Below are 22,291 nucleotides of genomic sequence, written 5' to 3' on the forward strand. Positions count from 1 at the left end.
ACACCAGAGCCACACTTGCTTAATGCTCTGTTTCCTCCTGCCAGAGGGGCAAGGTGTGTTCTGGGGCGAGAGGACGTGTGGAAATCCGATTTTGGAGCTGCTGGCTCTGGGGGCTCCTGCTGGGCGCCTCCTCTGGGGGAAGTAAAGGCATCCCACACACTCTCCTCTCCGTCTGCCTCGGTTAAGTAGGTGTCAGAGGGGCCTGCCTCCTGTCTCTCTCTGCTCATGTGGAGCAGCCCAGGGCAGGCCAGCAGGGAGGCGCCCCTGACAAAACCCGGGTCCCCAATCTTGGGCTTGTGCCCAGGGATAAAAGGCCAGGCTCTGTGAATTCCAGAAAGAGTGGTTCTCTGGTACATTCATTTTTGGACTTTCTTCTCCTCACCAAGAAAAGACCTCCCACCCCAGCCCCTCAAAGACAGACACACACACACACACACACACACACTCACACTGCAGGAGAAAGAGGGGCTTTTGAGGTGCCTCTGCTGAGTAACTGTCAGTCTGGGCTATTACGTTTGCGTTTCTACACGAATCTTCTTGTTAATCAGCAAAGTCATCTCTCTCCTTCACCAGGCTTCACATCTGTAATTCAGGCCCTCGAGGGCAACTGCTGGAAAGACTACAGGAAGGAGGGACAACCCAGATGGTCTGTGAGGTTAAGTGGTGCAGCTGCTCTCAAGCTTACCTCAGGAGCCCAGGCCCAGGGCTTACCTGCCCAGAGTATCAGAGTCAGATGTAAACGATTATTTATTTTTTTGATTCAACAATGTTGAATTTTTGTTTTCTCTTTTTAAATAAAATTTTCTCTTCCATTTTTTTGTTCGGTTTCAGCCTTGGCCAGGGCACTGTGTATTTATATGGTCATTTAGAGGAGAGGAAGGTTTAAGACAAGTTGTTCAAGTTTTGCAGAAAGGTTTTTGTTTGTTTTCTCAGAATATTTGGGTTTACAGTGTTTCTTCCTTTCAAAGCTGGGACGTACTCTGAACTGACACTATCAGAGTCATTCAAATTTCTGGGACTGGAAAACTGTTTACTTAAAAATTCAAATTTAAAAATTGCTCTTCTCTGATTCCAGTTTTTGACTGCGTGTGTCTGCATGGAGGTCATGGGTGTCGTGCTTACAAAAAGCTGGTTGCTTAGCATTCCTGTTGCCATCATTTAGAATGAAAAATAGCAGCCATTGGTGTGTTTTCTATCCGTTATACTAGCTTGGAACTGCAGGAAAAGGGGGTGGGTTAATTCACTCATTTGTTTGTCAGCCCTTAATTGAGTGCCTACTGTTAGCTAGTCTCTGCCCTTGAGGAGGTCCCAAGCCTAACTGGGGAGACTGATGCCACTGCAGAATGCTATATATAATGCACAGGGCAATTCCATGGCACTGTGGCTTCTTACTATTGATGTTCTAGTGCCAGAGGATAGTGACTGTGGTTAAAAATAGAGTCCAGATAAATTCTGGGCCATGGGTGGGTGGGGGGGGACTCACTTTATCTCTTCCAGCTTGTGCGTATGTGGAAGGTACGCCCAGTGGCACTTTCCCTGTGGCTTGGATTGGGAACACTGGTGAATTGAGACTGGCGTATGAATGGAAGGGTCTGCTCTTAACCTTGAGTGACTTGGTAGAGTGTTCACTGGAGAGGTCTGCCGGTAGAACGCAGGTGTGATTTGGGTCAGGGTTCTGTTAGCACTGTTGGTCTCCTTGCCATTTGGAAATGCTTGGACCCTCTGCTCCCCCCTACCCCCCCGATGCATTTCCATTAGTTAACCAGTGCCTTGAGGTCCAGTCACTGTTCTTGGTGTGCCCAGTCCTCTAACTCATCTGCTCCTAAGCCACCTCTGCTTTTGCTTTCCATTTCTTCCCATGGGAGGCATAACTTCCGGTGATGGTGTCTGTGCAGACATAGCCTCCCCAGTTTCAGGATTTAGCTTCTTAGGATCACTTCTTCTCGGACTGCTCTCCCAGGCTCCTGTGCTTCCCGGCCCATATGAGCTGTTGGACCTTTCTGCTTTCACACACTTATCCGTCCACCCACGGCAGCGTTCTTCAGGCAGAGGTAATCATCCTCTCCTCTGGGTGCACCCAGCATGCTCTGCGAACTTCAGTCACACACTCACAAACCTTGAGCTTCTTTTTACCTCTTCCTCCTGTTACTCTGAAATTAACTCTTTAAGGATAAAGACTGTGTCTTGCACAACTTTGTATCTCCAGTACTTGGTGCAGTGCTTGGCCAAGATACTGTGTGCGTGGCTTTCAGAGACGGGATGTGTATTCCATTTGAATGGAAGAACAGGATGCTGAAGGCTTTGAGTGAGAGGACAGGCTTTGTGGGACACCAGTTCAAGAGAAAATGTGAAATACAGTTATTTATAGGGAGATGTGGTTCATATTCTCAAACTTATGTCTGTTAGTTGTAAGAGGTGTACTACCTTTGAATCTCACCAAGGAGATCTAGCTGTTGAGTGACAGCCATTGTGCCTATAAAGGATTGGCCCATGTTTGAAAATGCAAACTTCATGTTGCGATGAAAGGTTCGTAGACATCCTTTATACAGTGTACGCTTGGGTTCATTGTAAGAAGCATTGTCTTTTCCTTCCCCCTAGAATGTAAGGTCCATGAAGCCTGGGAAGTCTTATCTGTTGTGTTCCCAAATATACCCAAAGTATATTGAGGAATGTCTATGCCCAGTAGGCACTTAGTAATCCTTGTTTTATGAAGGAAAGAATTCCTGATCCATAGCCCAGTGTTTAAACATCTTTTAAAAATTGGTTTGAATTCTATCACCAGCTAACTCTGACAGAAATGTAGTTGTGCTAGAGTATAAACAAGTCTCATGAACACAAATACCACAGTGTGTAAAGTCAAATGCGTTAGGTCTTCCCACAGTTGACTAGTTCTTTGTAAAATGTTTTACTTTTCCTTGCGATTGGCCATAATATTATTTAATTCTGTGCTGCATGGTAGTCAATACGGGATTAAGAGCACAGCTAGGAGAACAACAGTTACGGGTAGGTCCTTCCTCATTACCTTCCTCTCATCTAGGAGCGTGTGTGAGTGTGGTGGCATGTGCCGCTAGCACCAGCTGAGTCTGATGTGTGGTATAAGCATTTACCTCTGAAGTCTTTCAAAGAGCATAAAGTGACCTAGAACCATAATTTTTTTCACAGCTTCTGATTTGTTCAAATGACCCATGTTCCATCAAGGCTAAAACTGTAATGAAATACGTTATTTATAGCCATCTTCTGGTTTTGGGGGAAGAGGAAGAGCCTAAGTCCTAACTGTGTTGTTTGTGGGCAGTGGACTATGGGAGAGATGTCATACAAGAACTAAATTTGTTTACTCTTTATAAAGGAACTTTAAAAATAATTATGTTTTACAATTTTCTCCTTTATGTGTAAGAATCTTATTTAAATCTTGAGGAAGTCTTATCTGTTGTGTTCCCAAATATACCTAAAGTATATTGAGGAATACTGTCTTTATACCCATATAAAGAGGTGCTTGGGTAGCTCATTTGGTTAAGCATCTGCCTCCCCCTCAGGTCATGGTTCTGGGTCCTAGGATCGAGCCCCGAAACAGGCTCCCTGCTGAGCAGGGAACCTGCTTCTCCCTCTCCCTTTGCCTCTCTCCCTGCTTGTGCTTGCTCACTCTCTGTCTCTCAAGTAACTAAATAAAATATTAAAAATATGTTATATGTACACCCATATAAAACTGTTCAGGACCTGTTATACATTTTGGGAAGAAATAACTTGTTACATCAAAACAATATCTAAGATTTTTTTAGTTTGATGTTTTAAGTGTTACTTAGTTAGGAGGTACCTTAGTACCTTCTCCATGGCAGGAATGAGCAGTTGTAACATTTGGTCTTTAGCCTTTGTTTATCCCAAAATAGGCAGTAGGTTCCCCCATGAGAACTGAATCAGATATCCTGTTCATTTCAAGATTTTGATGAGCTGAACTTTTTAAACTTGGTCTTACCAACTGAAAACAATACGTACTTTTGTTCCTTTACCAAATTTAAAATTTAATGTGCTTCTGGGCGCACCATCCCCTGGACACCTCAGATTTTGATACCCACCTCCTCTATCTGTTTCCCTTTGGCCATCCTTTGTCTCAGGAGCCACCGTGAGAGTCTTTGGGAAGGGACTAAGTAAAGAAGCAAAATATACTGTGATAAGTCCTTTTTTTAAAAAAAATATGCTTGTGCAAGTTTCCTTGGCGTCACCGGTTTGGCACTGCCCCTTCCTGGCTTGAAGAATCAGGGAAGTGTTGCTGATGGTTTCCAGTTAAACTGGATCTTAAGGAACCACTGGGGGTTTAACTGGTGGAGAACTGGAGGAGAATTTTGTAGGCAGTGAGCACTGTCTTGTTAAGGCCTGGAGAATTAAAGATTGGGCGAGACGGAACACCAACGTGATGGCGGCTGGAGCTGATGCCATAAATGTCTTGGAGTTGGGACAGGTTGGGAAGACCCTTGTGGGACATGCTCAAGAATTTGGATTTACCCCATAGCAAATAAGCATCATCAGATGATAGAGCAGGCACTGGAAACATTGATGTTTGTAGACCAAAGGGAAAATGGCTTTTTGTACCTGCAATTGCCATCTGCACCTGCTTGGGATTTTCTGGCCATTGTTAGAGGGACGCTGCCCAGCACGTTGGGGGTACCACTCTGATTTCGATTGGAATTTTCAAGCCTCAACTTTAGGTTTGTTTGTTGTCATTGTTGTTCTAACAATGAAATATGTTCCTGGGACCCTGTTGGAGAATTTTTGTCCTCCTTTCCATGCAAGTTGGCATATGGGCTTGTGTTTAGACATTAATTGTGTTAAGTGATAACCATCTTCCTTCTGGAACACTTTCTGACTTAATGGCAGACACAACTATTACGTCCTTTTTCATCCGCATGGTACTCATTTCTACTATAAACACAGAAAAGCTCAGTTTTCACATAGGAAAAAAAAGAAACTAGAAGTAATAAAAGAGTCTGGTTTTAAGAACCTCGGTTTCTCTAACTGGTCCAGTGTTTTTAAAACAACGCATACAGTTCAGGAGAAAAATCAAAGGGCTCTTTCCTTAGGCAGGTACAGTGGCAGAAGCCCTTTTGGATGGATTGTGTGTTAGCTCTTTTGGTTTAAAATAAGTGTGTGGGGGGATAGGGAAGGGAGTTGGGAAAGAAGGCTGTGGGGACAGCTCCCAGATTTTTACCTTGAAAGCAGGTGCTGCTGAAATATTCCAGAAACAGATGGAATCTCCTATTCTTGTTTTAAGCTATTTATGGTTGTCTCGCCTGAGGGTACCCTGCTATACAAAACGGCACAGCCTGATGTTTGAGGGCAGTTTGGGCATCAAAGCTGGGGCCCCTCTGGGAGAAATCAGCCTTTCTTCCCCAATGCCTTAAGCACCATTTGGAAAACCTGGATCTTTCATACTATTTAACGGAAGACTTTCTTCTGCTTTTTGAATATTTCCATCTCTCTGGAGCTGTTTGATTTCTTCTTAATGCCTCCCTGTAAAAGTAGGGTGGGAACGGTGTTGTCTTCTGAATGGTCAGCTGGGAGAAGGCCCCATTGCTATGGCAGAGTATAGTTCTGCCCGTTGTGGATCTGTCAGCGGCTGAACCCGTGGGAGCGGGTCTGTGGAGGCTCTGGGTTTACGGTTTAGAGTTTAAGACCCTTTTGGAGATCTTTAGTATTTTGGAAGGTTTGCATGGGAAGTGTGCTCATCACATCCCTTGGTGGGAGGTGATAACTTTTTTTTTTTCTTAATTAAAAAAAATGTACTGGTTGGGGAATGTTGAATGTTTTATTGCCATGCAGATGCCTTCATGCTTAGAAACGTATAATCCTCTGGGGAGCCACAACTCAACAATAGTAACAAGCCGTCCAGTTTTTAAAAAATCACCTTTGAAGAGTAGAAAGGGAAATAAATGAAACTGTCCTTGCTCTCCTAGCAGCCTGCTGTTTGAGGGCTGGGAAGCTGGACAGTTGGAAAGACAGGTGTGTCTTCTGTGGCAGCAGCCAGCCTCAGGGCTGCCTTCCTCAGGAGGAAACTTCTTTCCTCCTCCTGGTCCTTTTCAAAGGACACCAGCGTAGAGCAGCCTTCCCTTAAGCGATCTGAGCCCAGCATTATGGATGTGGGAAACTTCAAGACTTTGGCCAAAAGAAATTCTTTATTTTGAGACTGAATGAGTTGGAGATTACAAGAGACCATGATATTTTCTTGGTTTGTTTTGAGAACAGAGGATTTCCTTGTCTTAAGGCTCATGAAGCTTACTACAGAGCAACAGGTGAAACCACCCACCGTAGGAACTCCAGGAGGGCACTTTGGTTCTCTCCCCACCTCCCTACCCCCATACACCACTCCTCTTGTCACCTCTAGCAACTACCGCTGTTGGTTAATGTTGTTATTCCATTTTGTAGATGGGTAGACTGAGTCAGGACAACTCATTACAGAGGATTTGGAAAGGAGGGGGGAATGATCATTCATTAGCGTTTGATCTGCCCGGTGGCTTACATAATTCTCATTTAATCTTATTGTGACCTTATGAAATTATCTCCATTTATAGAGAAGTCAGGGCTTGAGACTGAGGGCGATAGGGTGACTTGTTTGAGATCTCACCAGGCGTAGGGGAGGGACTTTGGTTCGGAACCCCAAATCCAAGCCAAAGCTCATGCTCTCAACAGCTTTGGGCATATTTCTAGTAACTTACTTTTGGCCCTGATTCAGAACTCAAATTTTATTTTCTTGCCACCAAAGCAGCCATTACAAGTTTCAAAAGTTTTTTCATCTCTCTGTATATATTTAGTTAAAGGAGCCTTGATGGGTAGTTTGCCACTGCACAATGATTTCAGAGGTGAGCTGTCAAAAAGAGTTCTTAGAAATAATATACCACAGCCCACCCTCGTTTTATAAACCATGAAATCGAGACCTGAAAAGAGATTTTTGTCCCAAATTCTTTAGCTGGCTAATAGTGGTCTTTTTGACCCCCTAGTCCAGAGTTTGTCCAGGATATGGCAATGATCCTTTCAGCTCAGGAGAATAAGGCCAAGGCCACCTGGATCTAAGGGTTTTCTAAACTCAGTAACCTCCAGTTAGCATCAAGGGCAGCGTCATTGTGAACTATCCAACCGTATCATTATAAAGAAAATGATCAGTTCTGTTTAAATCTGAGGCAAAGTATGTTTGAATGGAAAACCAGTAAAACTGAGCCTGCCTTCTGAAAAAGTCTTAAGAATTCCTCCTGAGGAACCTTTTTTGGGAGATGGAAAACATTCTACAGGAGAAGCCAGTTGATGCTTTTTAGTGGAGTTTGAGCGTCAGCAAATATTTTGGGACCCTCCCCCTGCCTTCCCCTAAGCAAGCCCCTTTCCTATAACAGCAACAACAAGCAGAAGGCATTCATTTGAGCCTTATCTTTGCTTTTCACTGGGCAGGAGGTAGAAAGAAAATAACTCAATATGCTTCACACCTAAACTTGCCCTTTGGATCTAAGCTGCACTCTTATTTTAAGAGCAAGTTAGATTTGTGAATACAAAGAAGAGTCTGAATTTAGGTTGTCTGGCCCTTCCAGTGATCAGTTTAGAAGCAGTGGGAAGCCTAGCATTTGTCCCTCATGGAGAAGCTCCAGGAGACTGAGGTAATTGTGTACCTCTTTACATCATGTCCAACAAAAATCATTATGCCATCTAACGTTGGAAGATCCTAGAGTTCTCATAACCAATTATGAACCACTTCTTTTCAGGATGTCATTTTATGAGATTATGAAGATACACTTTCTCATTAGAGGAATTTAGAAAACTTGAGAAAAGAGAAGCGATGATTTAACACCCCATGGCTCTAATAGTGACTAGAGGAGTTTTCTCCCTTGAATGGGATCATGCTGTAGGTATAGTTTTGTATCTAGTCTTTTCATGTAGTATAGTGTAATCATCTTTGCATGTCATTAAATATTCTTTCCTGAGAATGTTTTTGACTGTGTGATTTATAAGAGAAGAAAACTCTTAGGAAAATCTGAGAAAGTATTTTTTGCTGAAACTTAGATTCTTTTAAAAAATGCATTTGCCGTAGTGACTTTGTCATTTGGCTAATTACTTTGGTAATTTTGTTTAAAAACACACACACACACACACACAAACCAAAACCCCTCATCTACTTTCTATCTTAAGGCATGAGCTATTACCAGTTTCTTGACGAGGAGGAGTAGTTATTAACTTCTGAAAACAGTGAACATAAAATATGGAAATAGTATCAAAAGTCTTCATTAAATCGAGTGGTAAATAAAGTACTTAGTTTACTTTTCCTCTCCATATTTACATCTTTAATTTCTTTTCATCAGTATGAGTTATACATGGCAAAAACAGTAACGTAGCATAGAGGGAATACTTTTAAAGTTAAATCGCAATATACATTTTTGATTTTTGAATAATTACATTCTGAATGGGAACAAATTACACATATCTTAAAACTTTATGTACAGGAAAGTATCAGTAATCTTCAGCACAACCAAGGGCAGTTGCCCTTTAACTCATTATTTTTTAACCCCTTATCTATTTTTAACCCCTTATCTATAACACAAAGCAATATTTATTATAAAATTAATTCTGAGAGGCATCGTTTATGGTTTCTAATCCATTCTATTTCAAATGCCTTTGAAGTAAAGTGGGCGGAGCTTTGTATGTGGGGTTAATTGTCCCATTGTTCATTTATTCAGTCTGGTATTTTAACTAGCTCTTTATGTGTATTAATGAGCCCAAAATGCAGCAAAAAGCCCTTGCTCTAAAAAACTTAACATTAAGAAAAAAAAACTTTAAAAAAGTGATAGAAAACGAAGTTGGGTGAAATTTAGTGCCCTGTACTTTTTTGCCTGAGCTCTTAATGACTGGTTTCCTCTTTTTTTTTTTTTTTTTTTTTTTTTTTTTTAATTTTAACCCCATAGGAAAGCAAGAAGTCTTTGGAGGACTGAAAAACAAAAAAACAAAAAGCCACTGCAAACAAAAACAATCCCAAGCCAAAAGACTTAAGGAAATCTATTTGTTAGGGTCTAGTTTCCTGCTTAGTTAGAAATTTTATGGTCACCTCTGTTTAGAAGAACTCTAGTTTTGGAAACCAGCTTTAGAGAAATTTTTAGTTTGTACTTTTTTCTTTTTTTATTAGTCTATGAAAGTATACTAAATATTGATCATCCTCATTAAAGATAACCAGTGTTTTCTGACCACTGGAGACAATACTTATTTTTATATATCTCTTTTTCTTTCTTTCCTTTTTTTAACTTTTCATTAAAATTCCCCGGATACTATAATTCTAGATCTTTATATTTGAAGAGTTAGTTAACTTTCATATAGTGGAGATCCTCCCTGCACTCGCCCTTTCCTCAGATTCAGTACTTGTAATAAAAAGAACACTTGTGCCATATTTGATTTTTTTTTTTAAATCTTAAAAATTGCCTTTATAATAAAAATGTTTTCGCTGATCCATCGTTTATCTTTGGTTCAGTTACTTCAGTGGTGGATTGATGATAATACTAATGCAGAATATTGTAGTGAAGATTAATTAAAACAGTGAAGACTTGATAAATAAAGTTCTTTGATTATTGTCTGCTATGTAAATATTTAATTACAGCCCTGTGCCTGTCTTTTGCAAATTGTGAAATCAAATCTGCAAATAGAAGAGTACATGGAGTTAAACCACATACACATACACATGTATGTATACATGAGTATATAAAGATGTACATATATGTGCACTCATATGCAAATAGAAGTACACATTACTAATTATATAGCAAATATCTATGTAAGAAATCTCCTGCACCCCGGAATAATTTTTGTCACATGTGTATATATCCCTAAGTAATGTGATACCGTTTTCTCTGGTTTTGAGCTCTGTTTGGATTGAATGATACAATCTGGATTTAAATCTTATTTCTTTTCCTGAACACTGGAGATTCAACCATGCTTTTGCTTAGAGTTGTTTGTTTTCTTTGCTCTGTAGCATTCCACATTGTATGACTATACTATAATTTGCTGAAGCATTCAACTGTAGGTAGCCATTTGGGCTGTTTCTAGTTCATGGCTTTTATGAACATTCCTGAAGAGGTAGCCTGGTGTACATAGGCACTAGGTTTTTGGCATATAAACCTAGGAATTGAATGGCTGGGTCGTAGGACTTGTTTCTCTTCAGTTTTATTGGATAATGCCAAATTGCTTTTTAAAGTGGCAGTGCCATTTTCTGGTTCCGCCAGCTGTGTTGAGCAGTGCCGTAGTCCCACAGTGCTACTACTTATTCCTTGCTTCTTGGAGAAGACATGAGACCTGCTCTCTTCTTTCTCAAAGCCCATGAGATCTAGGTATTGTCCTCCTTCGCTGAGCTCATTCTCTAAAGAGGCATTGCTGGGTAAAAAGGCAGCCCATGGGGAGGTGGGAGGAAGGCTGAGCATCCCTGGAACGGTAGGATGAACTCGGAGGTAGCATGTCCTGGAGAGCACGGTCACAGTCAAGGAAGGGGTTGAATCCTATGTGCTGCCAATGTGGACATGTGCTTTTTGCTGCTCTATTTACTCTTTTTGAACCTTAATTTTCTCCTATCTACTTTTTCAGTGAGGATTAGAGATCATATAAGCAAAGATCCTGGCAGGGTGGTCATTGGCACCTTACAACATTACACAGTGCTGGAGTTATTGCTAGAAGGACAGACCAGTTTGGAACATCATGTCCTTGCATAGGTGTGATTTGTGTGGGCATTACGTAACCAAGTCTGCATGAACATGGTCATGTCAGCTTAAAGATGACTCTTGATGGCCACGAGGTGGGCATGTACACACAGTTGGTAAGGGAGGGTATAAATGGTCTGACATTCCTCAAAAACAATTGGCAATATATACTCAAAACCCTTAAATTATTCCCACTTTTGGGAATCTGTTCTAAGGAAAACTCAGGAATGAAAAAAATATATATATATGTATGCATATGAGGATGTTTTTTGTAGCATATGGAATAAAAAATTAAAAACCGTTTGTGGAGGGAGAGAGCTAAAACTCTGATACCGATTCACCATTAAAATGATGTTTTTGTTGATCCTTTAATGTTACCAGGAACATTTAGGACATACTGTTATACAGAAGAAGCAAGAGAGGAATTATGATATGATCTGTATTTGTAAAAAATTCATAGAAAAAACGATGGGTTGCTTAGATAACAAAGTATTAACAATAAGAATTATTAGGTAATGGGATTATGGGCATTTCTAATTTTCTTCTTTCTACATCTTTTTTTTTTGTGTGTGTGAAGTTTTTACTTATTTGAGAGAGAGAGAGAGAGCACAAATGGGGAGGAAGGGGAGAGGCAGACTCCCCCCCTGAGCAAGGAGCCTGAGGAGGGGCTCAATCCCAGGACCTTGGGATCATGACCCGAGCTGAAGGCAGACCCTTAACCGACTGAGCCACCCAGGTGCCCCTTTTTATGTCTTTAATGAGTAGTTCTTCTGGCAGTTTTATCCTCTCATGAACAATCCAAATATTCATTGTACCACAATTTATGTATTTTTTTAGTTTGGAAAATGGTAGCTACCTTCATATAACACATGATTCCAAATATATAGAAGTTACAAACAACACGCTTTAACTACCAAACTGATGACTGATACTCTAGTGGGTCTGTGTTATTCCCCCCCACCCCCCATTTGTGGTATAGATTTGAGCTCTGGGAATATCTGTGTTTTGAGCCCTGGGAAGATCTGTGTTCAAATTAGCCTTCTACCACTTGCTTCCTTTAGGAATGTAAGCAGGTCATATCACTTTTCTGAGTCCGTGTCCTCATCCGTAAAATAGAAGATACTTCCCAAGGTAGCCTTGAGGATTAAGTGAGATTTTTGATGCTCAGCTCAAAGTCATTATTCCTGTGTTGCCTTGCAAGATTTAAAATAACACGATCAGTTGTGAAATGCACCATTGACGTGAAAATGGCTTTTCATGGGGGGGGGGGAGAAGAGGGCTGTGTTAAGTTTTCAGATTGATTTCAGGAAGCATCTTGATTTTGAAAATATTAAAAGTGAATTAGAGTTTATCTTAATTGAGAAATGTTTGTATTAATTTCTGTCCTATCGATTATAGCTGTTCTCTACTCACCTAGCTGACCTCTTTTAATATTCTCAGAAATTTTCTATCTTATTTGTGTAAGGGGACTAGGAATCTATTCCCAGTGCGTGCCTCAAACCTGCTTTTTATGGCCTCAGGATCTCTGTCATAACCCGTTTTATTCTTTCACAAACTGAGCCCCTGGGGAGCTGTCTGCACTTTTCAGTGTGATCCAGCTGAATTCCTTCCCTTCTCCACTCGAGCTCTTTGATTTGCCAGGTTTTTGTTCATCTACCCTAAGGATGGACTGAGATCGCTGAGCTCGGCCTCTCTTGTGGTGCAAAGTGAGAATTGTTTTTAATTGGGCAGAAACATGTGGAAGGATCAGGAATATCTCAAGGGATTACAGAGAAATTCCAAATTTGTACTACTTACAGCTTGTGTTTAGAACAGGGTCTGCTGGGAATAAATGTTAGTTAGTGTGGCCTGTGACCTTAAAAACTGTTGACATGGACTTCAGCCAGAAACTAGCCACAGACCTCCTTTGTTAAACTCATTCATAGCTCCTTGAAAACTCTAGTCAGTGAAAGTTGCCAGCTCCAATCTAAGCAGAGTGCCCTTTTTTTTTTTTTCCCATGCTTTGGAAACAGAGGACGCCCCTTAACCAGCAAGGCTTCTTTAATAGGACTACATGGCCTTAAACGCAATTGGAATTGACAACTTCCTGGCTTGGGTTTGCCAACTGGCAGGGCTCTGAGGCCGAGGGGACAAACAGCGTTGGGGCGCTGTGCACTTGTGTTTGTGTATGTGCGGGGGAGACTGAACTCCAGAGCACTGCGATACCCCTTCACTCCAAAAGCCACACTCTGGCCTGAATTGCACATGTCTTCCTAGTGTTCTGGCTGGGACAATTCAGAATTCTGTCTCAATATAAGGGAGGGATAAAAAGCTGCCCTTTCTTTTCAGTAGTGTTGAGCCTGGCCTCTCCCTTCTCCCCTCAAAACCCTTCATTTAATCTTTTCATTGGTGTTATGTTGACTCAGATATAAAGAAAGAACTTGCAACTGAGATAGGGGAATTGTTGGTTTTGAATGGTACTCAGCACCCACCCACTCAGGAGCTTCATGTGACGGATTTTAGTTTCTCTCAAGCTGAAGGGACAGCCGTGGTGTCTCCTCCTTGTACCTGTTGAGGAAACTGAGGCATGAAGAAGTGAAGCAGTTTCTTATCTCCTGCTATGAAAAAGAATCTTAAGGCCTTAGACGATTTGCTGCCTCTGTAAACCAGCATCTTAATTGAGACAAGAAACAAGTATCTTCCCTAGTTTTTGTCTTTAATCCAAAGGCTACATTATCTGAATTTAAAGACAAGGAGGCAAATAGAATGTTTGGAAAAATGAGTAAGATAATCATACTAAAAAGAGGAAGCAGTTATTCTGCTTACAAAGTTTATTTATTTTAATACTGTAACATGTTGATGGTGGGTAGGAAATCTATCTTAGTTATCAACTGTCATCCCAGGATACACAATCCTATCTGTCCATCTCTCTCCCTAACCATTTATTAAATTTTGGTTGTTGGAAAATAATATTTAGTTTCAGTTATGCTGTTAAAATCGTTATTTTTAACATAAATACTCTAGCAAAGCCATCTCTGAGGGTTGGCGTGATTTCAACCAGGCATGTGTGAGGGGAAGAAAAGAAATGTCACGTTGGCCTAGGAATTGATGGCAGATAGGCCCTAGGAACATGGAAACTCTGGGAAGAGAAATTATATAATTTCCTAGAGGCTTCATGAGATTGTCAGTGTAATTAAGAGAGAACATCTATGAGTTCTCTCACCTGATCTGTAGGTGCTCCATAAGTATTTGTTGAATGAATAAAACTGGTGAAATATCCCAGTCGCAATTGTCTTTCTTCAACCCTTACAGCATTTATTCCTCCCACAGAAGGTAGATGATGCCTTCATGCTGAGTCACCTCAAGTTCTAAAGTAAAGCTCTTAGGTTTAGTCAGAACTAGATTCAAGTTCTGACTTATTAGCCACGGGACAAATGAAAACACATGACTTCTGATCCTCATTTCCCACATCTATAAAATAATGAGACCTACTTTGTAAAGTTGTTAATATACGGTAAAAATGTTATATAATGCATCGAATTTGGGAGTTAGTAACAGAATTTCTTTCCCCCCAGAAAGGAACTTATATTTTCATCATGTGCTTCGCTTTTCCTTCTATCAAAGGGAAATCCTATGAAAAGGTCTCAGATGCTTTGCTGCCTCTATGACTCTTCACTACTCATTCAGGGATTGTAGTTACTCTGTAGACCAGCTAAGAGTGATTGAAAATGTCCCAGAGTCTGCATAGAAAATCTTTATAGAGCCTCCTTTCATTACTGATTACATCTTTGTCTATGTTTAATACTTTGTATTGGAAATTTTAAATGCTACAGATTTGTGTGGATTTCTAATGCCAAGGACAGAAGTAAATATTTTTTCTCCCGTAGACTTTCTTGCCTTATGTAGCTGCTGTGTAATATGGTGAATTAGAGTGGTATTTTACTTTGTGATATTTTACGAATATGTCAGTATGGTTAATAGTTACTGTTTGCATTAAATTGAAAAAAAAAATTTCAGTGGCCTATGGAAATTGTTTAATGGTAGCATTCTGAACACTGAACTAAGAATGGATTGTTAGAAAATATATTTAGATAGATTAAATAGGTGATTAAGAAAGCCATATTCTCCTTTGGCTTGCTTTTTGACAAAAAGGAAATGCTCATAATCTCAGAACATGAAGCGGTACAGAGAATTTTCTAGAATTCTTCAAACTTGTGTTAAGAGTTCGCCTTCGTACAGGATTTCACGATACATCCTCTCCTCCTTAAAAACACTTACTCAGGGACGCCTGGGTGGCTCAGTGGGTTAATCCTCTGCCTTCAGCTCAGGTCATGATCTCAGGGTTCTGGGATCGAGCCCTGCATCGGGCTCTCTGCTCAGCGGGGAGCCTGCTTCCTCCTCTCTCTGCCTGCCTCTCTGCCTGCTTGTGATCTCTCTCTCTGTCAAACAAATAAATAAAATCTTTAAAAACAAACAAACACTTACTTAGAAGAATTAATTCTAAAACTTCTCTATATGAGCTGATGAATCTCTTGGGTTTCCTAACCCATGTATTTATTGTGTGAGCCTCACTGTTGGTGTTTAGTATGAATAGCAAATTCTGGGAAGCCCGCTTTCTGTCCCCTGCCTATTGGGGGTTAAGAATGCACTCTGGACGAGGTGGAGAAGGGTGAAGAATTTGGGTGTGTAGTAAAGGGAAGAAGATTATTTGTCAGATTTCATTTTACTGGACTGTTTCTCCCCCCAGAGTTCACAAGATGAGAGCATGTCAATTTTTTTCCTAAAAATCTCCCCCTCTGATGCTACCTCATTTTCTAAACTTTCATGAATAGCTCTTTGCAGCTGAAGCAAATATTTTAGATCTTTCTTGTACTCTCCTCCAGCTGGGAGTGTCTTTCACACATCAAAGACAGATATGAGCCTCTCATTAAAAATGATAGTATGAGGGGCGTCTGGGTGGCTCAGTGGGTTAAAGCCTCTGCCTTCGGCTCAGGTCATGATCCCAGGGTCCTGGGATCGAGCCCCTCACTGGGTTCTCTGCTCAGCAGGGAGCCTGCTTCCTTTCCTCTCTCTCTGCCTACCTGTGATCTCTGTCAGATAAATAAATAAAATCTTAAAAAAAAAATGATAGTATGAGTTCATCATCTCAGAAGAGGAGAACCTGAGAAGTTGAGCTAACTTTTAGCTACAAGTCAGATCTAAGCCGGACTGAGATTTTTCTGTGGGTTACCACATTTCTTTTCTCAATTTGTCACTCCAGATGCTACAAAGTCTGCCTTTCCCCCATAGTTTTATTATATCTGAAGATTATCTTTATTTGGGATAGGAAGTTAGTTGTAGAGCTTAGAAAAGATAAATGCTTGAAAATTTATTCTTAATAAGAAGATAAGGAATGCTGAAGCTTAGGAAGAAAGCCCAGGGTATGCTTGTTCTTGTCTCTCCCTCTTCTCCACACGTTCTGTGTTAGGACTTCTTACTCCCTAACTGCACTGCCTGGTCTAGGATCTATAAGATAACTATTTAAAACTTCTGAAATTGTCTCCGAAAATTCACAAATTCCCTTTTTCCTACCTTTTGCTAATGAAAAGCAGCACTGAAGTCGGAGTGGTTAAACAGATTCTTTTGAGAGTATGGAAGGACAACTGGTTATGTCCTTCAGACTTTATTTTTGAAAACAGTTGTAGATTGGGGTGAAGGCTGGAATGTTGTATTCTAGCTAAAAGCCACACTAATTATTTTTAGCTGCTTTTATATATATGTGCATGTGCATGCACGCACATATACAAGTGTGCTATAACAAAGTATTACGGGTTCCATCATTTGCGTAATAGCTCCAGCAAATCCAGATTAAGTCTTTCCCGTAGTATTTACTTTCCTTACTTTGGTCAATTTCAAGCTCTGTGTTCGTATTTTCTAGCCAAAGATGAAGGTTGTCCCCAGATAAATATTAGGATGGCCTGCCAGCCAAATCCCAGGCAACCCACTGAATTGCTCTCTTTGATAGTAGAAAGGTCCAGTTCAAGTTGCTCTGAATGGCATTTAACTATAAAATAATAGCCTTAACAAAAGTTACTGGTGTCCTTCAAATGGTTTCTGTGCTAGTAGCCAATTCTTTTGGCATTTTAGCATATGAGGCTTGTTCCATAATAATTCAAAGTGCAAGTTCAGAGCATTACGTAGCCAATGAATGGTTGCAGGGTGGGGGTTGGAGGGGGAGAGAAAAGTATATCGACGTATTACAAATGGGTGAAGTAAAAAATGAAAAGCAAGCAAACAAAAACACCCCTCCCATACACACACACACACACACACACGCAAACCCAGAAGCTGTTGACTCGGCAGTTTTTCATTCTTTATGGCTCTAGGGACAGGTTTAAATTGGGAAAAAATTTTTTATTCTCTTGCGCTATTTGAACAGAAATGCAGTGTTTGATGTAATCTGGCCCAGATGTCAGCAGTGTGCGTCTTTGGGATGATTATTTATCTTCAGGTTTTTACTTTGTAAAAGGAGAATCCGCAAACAGTTGTTTAGGGTTGTAAGTTATATTTAGTGACTATTTTCGAGATCTGTGTGTGTAACAAACATATAGGGTAATATATGTATTAAGTCTCATCTTATTTTAGCTATTAATCTTAAAGTCCTCTTTAACAAATGCTGGTTACAAGTCCCCTGATAAATGTTAATATGTTCGGTTGCTTTTCATTCTGGGTATTGTTCCTCTTATTTCCATTTCTCATTCTTATAGGAAGTTTTCTCAGCTAAAATCGTTAAACTAGTGGGCCTTTTTACATGGTCTTCGAAAGAATTTTCTCATGTAAATTTCCCAGAAGGATATTTGTATTTTTTGGTTACATAACAGCTTCAAATGTAAATGGCAAATTTGGGTAACAGTTGCCAAATGGTGGTCCATTTATGTACTTGGAATTGAGGTGTATTTGTTTTAAAAGAGTATTGTTTTCAAAATATTTTCAGAGGATGGGAGTCACTCATAATTTACACCAATCCACTGTTTGCCCCCTTTGAAGTGCCCTGGATGGCTGCTAAGTCCCTCAAAGAGAATGGAGAGTTAGAAGTTTATTTTCAGAGGTGGGAGAGGGGGTGTCCTGTTGTCATACAATCCTATTTTAGAGATCAAGGGATGCACACAAAAATCTTTGCTTTTGTTACATTTTTTCCAGACACAACTAGATTTCCTTAGTAAATTTAATTCAGACTAGTCAATTACTTGGTGAGATGCCCTTTCAGGACTGAGTTCAATTCAAAGTTAAATTTAGAGATTTTTGAATGTTTTCCATATTATATGCCAACAGTGATTCCCACCTAATATAACGCTAACTCAGGTAGTATTAACTAGTCTACTGCTTTAGCTCATCTCATTGGATTTAATGAAATTGTCTTAAAAATGCTGACTAAATTACATTGACTTTCTGTAGCTTTAAGTGCCAATGTGAGGCTACTGATCTTAATCAATTGAGGCAGTCTTCATTGGCAGCAGTGTTAGTATATACAGAATAGAACAGTTTTAGGACCCAGGTTCAAGCTTCATACATGTACCACTAATAGGCCAGTGGCATCTGACCAGGTGCCTGATGTGGATAATCCTCAAATGTAAAATGAGAGAGTTGAATGAGATAGTTGTCATCATCTCATAAGACTCAAATATTCTGTGATTTTTTAAAAATCATACCAACTTCTTAAGTTCCAGTGAGCTCATTAGGGCTTTATTGCTAAAGTTCTTGTTTCCCGGATGATTTTTTCCGTTATTCCCATGAATGTGTTTGAGATGCATGATCAAGTTTCAGTACAGTCTTGTAAATGCACGGCAGTATTTAAACATTTTTTAAAATTGCATTTGATTATTAGCACTTTTTGTCACTTTTAGAAGGAAAACATTAAATATATGCCCTCATCCATTTTTTTTAAAGTAGGTAGGGACAGTGGGTCTCTGCTGTTGTCATCTTTTCCCCTGATATCTCTGCCTGGGGAAGCTAAGACAACCAGGGACTTTTTCCTTGCAACATGGGAACATGACCCAGCCTGGAACCCTGATGTAGAATTGGATTAGGACAGTAAAGGCCTTTGATCTCGACTCTGCTTAGACTTATGGGCTATATGACTTTTTGGGTAAGATGCTGGTTTTTTTTCTCCCTCTGTAAAATGGAAATGATCATGTTAGCTCTTCTGAACTCACAATATATTTCATCTCTTATAGGTCATCTGTTTGCAAACACTTTTGAAGACCTTTTTCTCATTTGTTTGTGCTTTTAGCCTCAGTTAAGACAACATTGCTATTGGCGTGTATAATTATTGTGAGGAATTTTGCTTCTCATCAGAACCATGTGTCTAGATAGTATCTATAGAGAAGGTGTAGTCTGTCTTTAATCGAAAGGTGGATGTTGCTTTGGCAATTCTGAATTCTTGGTTAATAATAAAAACTTCCTAGAAGGAACTATATATTCCAAGACTCATTATTTCGAAAGGATAATTTCTGGATGTCCAGGTGAATACTGAGTGCTATGTATGAAGTGAAGGTGATCTGAAGAAATCATGAAGCTGGCTTCTTTGGAAATTTAAAAATCGTTGGAATATCATAAAGCTTCTGGAAGCGAGCACTGTGATATAAGGGGAAGAACAGGAGCTTTGGGATAAGACAGGTTTGGTTTTGACTCTGAGCTTCCACTTGCCAGCTTATGATCTTTGTTATCTAAATTCTAGAAACCATTTCTCCCCCATCTCTGAAATTCAGACATAAGGATTTGGCCCAAGGTATTGTTGTTTGAGAGAGTATTTGGAAATCAGCAAGGTGCCTAGTAAATAGTAGGGACTCTGAATGGTAACTATGTATTCTTCCTTGAATGGAGACATTTAGAGCATTTAGAAGTGATCATAATAGAAATTGGAGTATTTTAGTGTTCATCAACTGGTTGGTACTCAGGAGGTCACCGAGCCTTTAGATGAGGTGTGTCCTTTGATTTGTTCCTTGATCCTCCTAGGGGAGAAAGCCCAGAATGTAAACTCAGAAGGTTCAAGTCCCAGCTTTTTTGCTTTTTTTTTTTTTTTTTCTGTCTTTTGTCTTTTAATCTACATTTCCGTAAGCGTGACTTCACTCTTCTGGACTTCTTTTCTCCATCTATATAATGGGATAGTCACAAGTCCTTCAAAGGATTGTTACGAGTATCAAAAAATAACATGTTACTACTTGGTAGTACTGATCTCCGTACAAGTTCTACCTGGTAACCAACTGAAACTCTAATATGGTTTTTAATTTTTATTATTTTTGAAATTTTCCCAGTCCCCTCTTTGGGTGTGTTAATATAAGAGAATGAGGCAGGAATTTGCCATGGTAGAAGCCACTGTGTTCAGGGAGCTGACTGTCAGTACGTTCCATTCAGCAATGGAATGTTCACAACAATCAGCAAGGGAAACATTATTTTCATCTTATGGAAGAGGAAAAGGAGCCTTGGACATTAGTTATTAACCAATATTGTCACCTGATTCTAAAACCCATATGCTTTCCACTCTTTTTTGCTGCCCCCATCCTATACTTTCTGCCTTGTCTAATATAGGTTAAGGAGACAATTAATTATTGGGTGTCTATAGGTCTGGATCTTCCCCTGTAGGCACTGGGGATGCAGCAATATAAGACATACACATTTCCCATCTTCACATGGCTCAGGGTCTAAAGATAGACACATAACTAAACAATCAGTTGTAATATTGAACCCTCCTAAGAAAAGCATAGGATAGTAGCTAACTGTGTAAATGGTTAGTCATTCTATATTTCAAACAATTTCCTCTGAAGAGTGGATCTCTGTTGGTTTCAGGTATCACATTATAATCTTATAATCTTAAAGTAGTTCTGGTTTTTGAGTGAATGTAATGTCCTTTATTTCCATAACTTAAAAAAAACCTTGCTAAAATATGCTTACAAATTCAATAACAGCTCATATTTATTAAATGCTTACTATTTGCTGAATGCTTTCCATTTCTCATTTAATCCTCACAATGACCTTAGGAGAGGCCACTGTGGTCCCCATTGTATAGATGCGGAAACTGAGGATCAGAGAGATGAAGTGGCTTGCCTAAAGTGATACAACTAAAGTGATATTGTTGATACAACTAAAAAAAAAAAATGACAGGATTCTTCTGATCCCAAGCCTGCATTTCTAAACAGATTCAATCAAAAAAGTTCGTTAGAGAAATAAAATCTATTTCTTTTTTACAAAATTAAGAGATACTCTGACTTATTAATTATACTTTTTTCAGTTTCCAATTTACATACAATAAAATTCAGTTGTGTAATGTTCAGTTTTGCATTTTGACAGATGCATAGTCCCGTATCTACTGCTGCAACCAAGATAAGGACAGTTCCATAACTACCCCCGAATTTCCTTGTGCTGCTGGTTGTAGCCAAACCCTCCTCCCATTGCTAACCCCTGACAATGACTGGTCTTTGTCCCATCCCAAGTTTTGCCTTTTCTGAAGTGCCATTAAAATGTAATCATATTTGGGGCGCCTGGGTGGCTCAGTGGGTTAAGGCCTCTGCCTTCAGCTCAGGTCATGATCTCAGGGTCCTGGGATCGAGCCCCGCATCGGGCTCTCTGCTCGGCAGCGAGCCTGCTTCTTCCCTCTCTCTCTGCCTGCCTCTCTGCCTACTTGTGATCTCTCTCTATCAAATAAATCAATAAAATATTTTTAAAAAATGTAATCATATCTGTTTCTTTGAGGGACTGGACTCTTCCACATAGCAAAATGCATTTGAGATCCATCTGTGTCGAATGTATCAGTGACTTCTTTCTTTTCCTTGTGGAGTAGGCATTCTGTCATATAGGTACCACCACAGTTTGTTTCTTCATCCATTAGTGAAGACATTTTGGGTTTTATCTAGCTTTTGTGATTATTGAATAAGACTGTTATAAACATTTGCATACAGATTTTTGTGTGAACACAAGTTTTTGTCTCTCTTGGCTAAATGTCAGGGAGTGCCATCTCTAGGTTGTGTGCCGAGCGTGCGTTCAACTTCACGGGAAGCTGCCAAATTTTCCAGTGGCTGTATCATTTTGCATTTCTCTCAGCAATGTCTGAGAGTTCTAGTTGCTCTACATCTTCGCCAGCATTTGGTATTGTCACCGTTTTCTTAGTTTTTATTCTGTTAAGTGTTAGTGGAATCTGTTACGGTTTCAATTTGCATTTCCTTAATGACTCGTGATTTTTCGCATCTACTCATGGCCTTTTTACCGACCGTGTTCCATTTTTTGGTAGTGTCTATTCAGATCTCTTAACTCTTTAAAAAAATTTGGTTTGTTCATTTCTTTATTGTTGAATTTTAAGGGTTTTTTTTTTTTTTTAAAGATTCATTTATTTATTTGAGAGAGAGTGCACAGGAGTGTGAGCGGGGGTGGGGGATGGTGGAGGGGAAAGGAGAGAAGCAGACTCTCTGCTGAGCATGAAGCCCCACACAGGACTCAGTCTGATGACCCTGAGGTCATGACCTGAGCCGAAATCAAGAGCTGGACATTCAACCAACTGAACCACCCAGGTGCCCCAAAGTTTTAAGAATTTTTAAAGTATTGATACAAATCCTTTGTCAGTTACGATTTGCAGATAT

General features: G+C 39.9%; 1 protein-coding gene across 6 annotated transcripts in view; it reads left to right on the forward strand.

Annotated features, from left to right (window-relative positions):
- DENND1A (DENN domain containing 1A) overlaps window positions 1-22,291 on the forward strand; it is a 496,533-nt gene that overhangs the window by 160,268 nt on the left and 313,974 nt on the right. The gene's annotated exons all lie outside the window — the stretch shown is intronic.

Source organism: Mustela nigripes, chromosome 9 (assembly GCF_022355385.1).
Source record: "Mustela nigripes isolate SB6536 chromosome 9, MUSNIG.SB6536, whole genome shotgun sequence".
NCBI lineage: Eukaryota > Metazoa > Chordata > Mammalia > Carnivora > Mustelidae > Mustela > Mustela nigripes.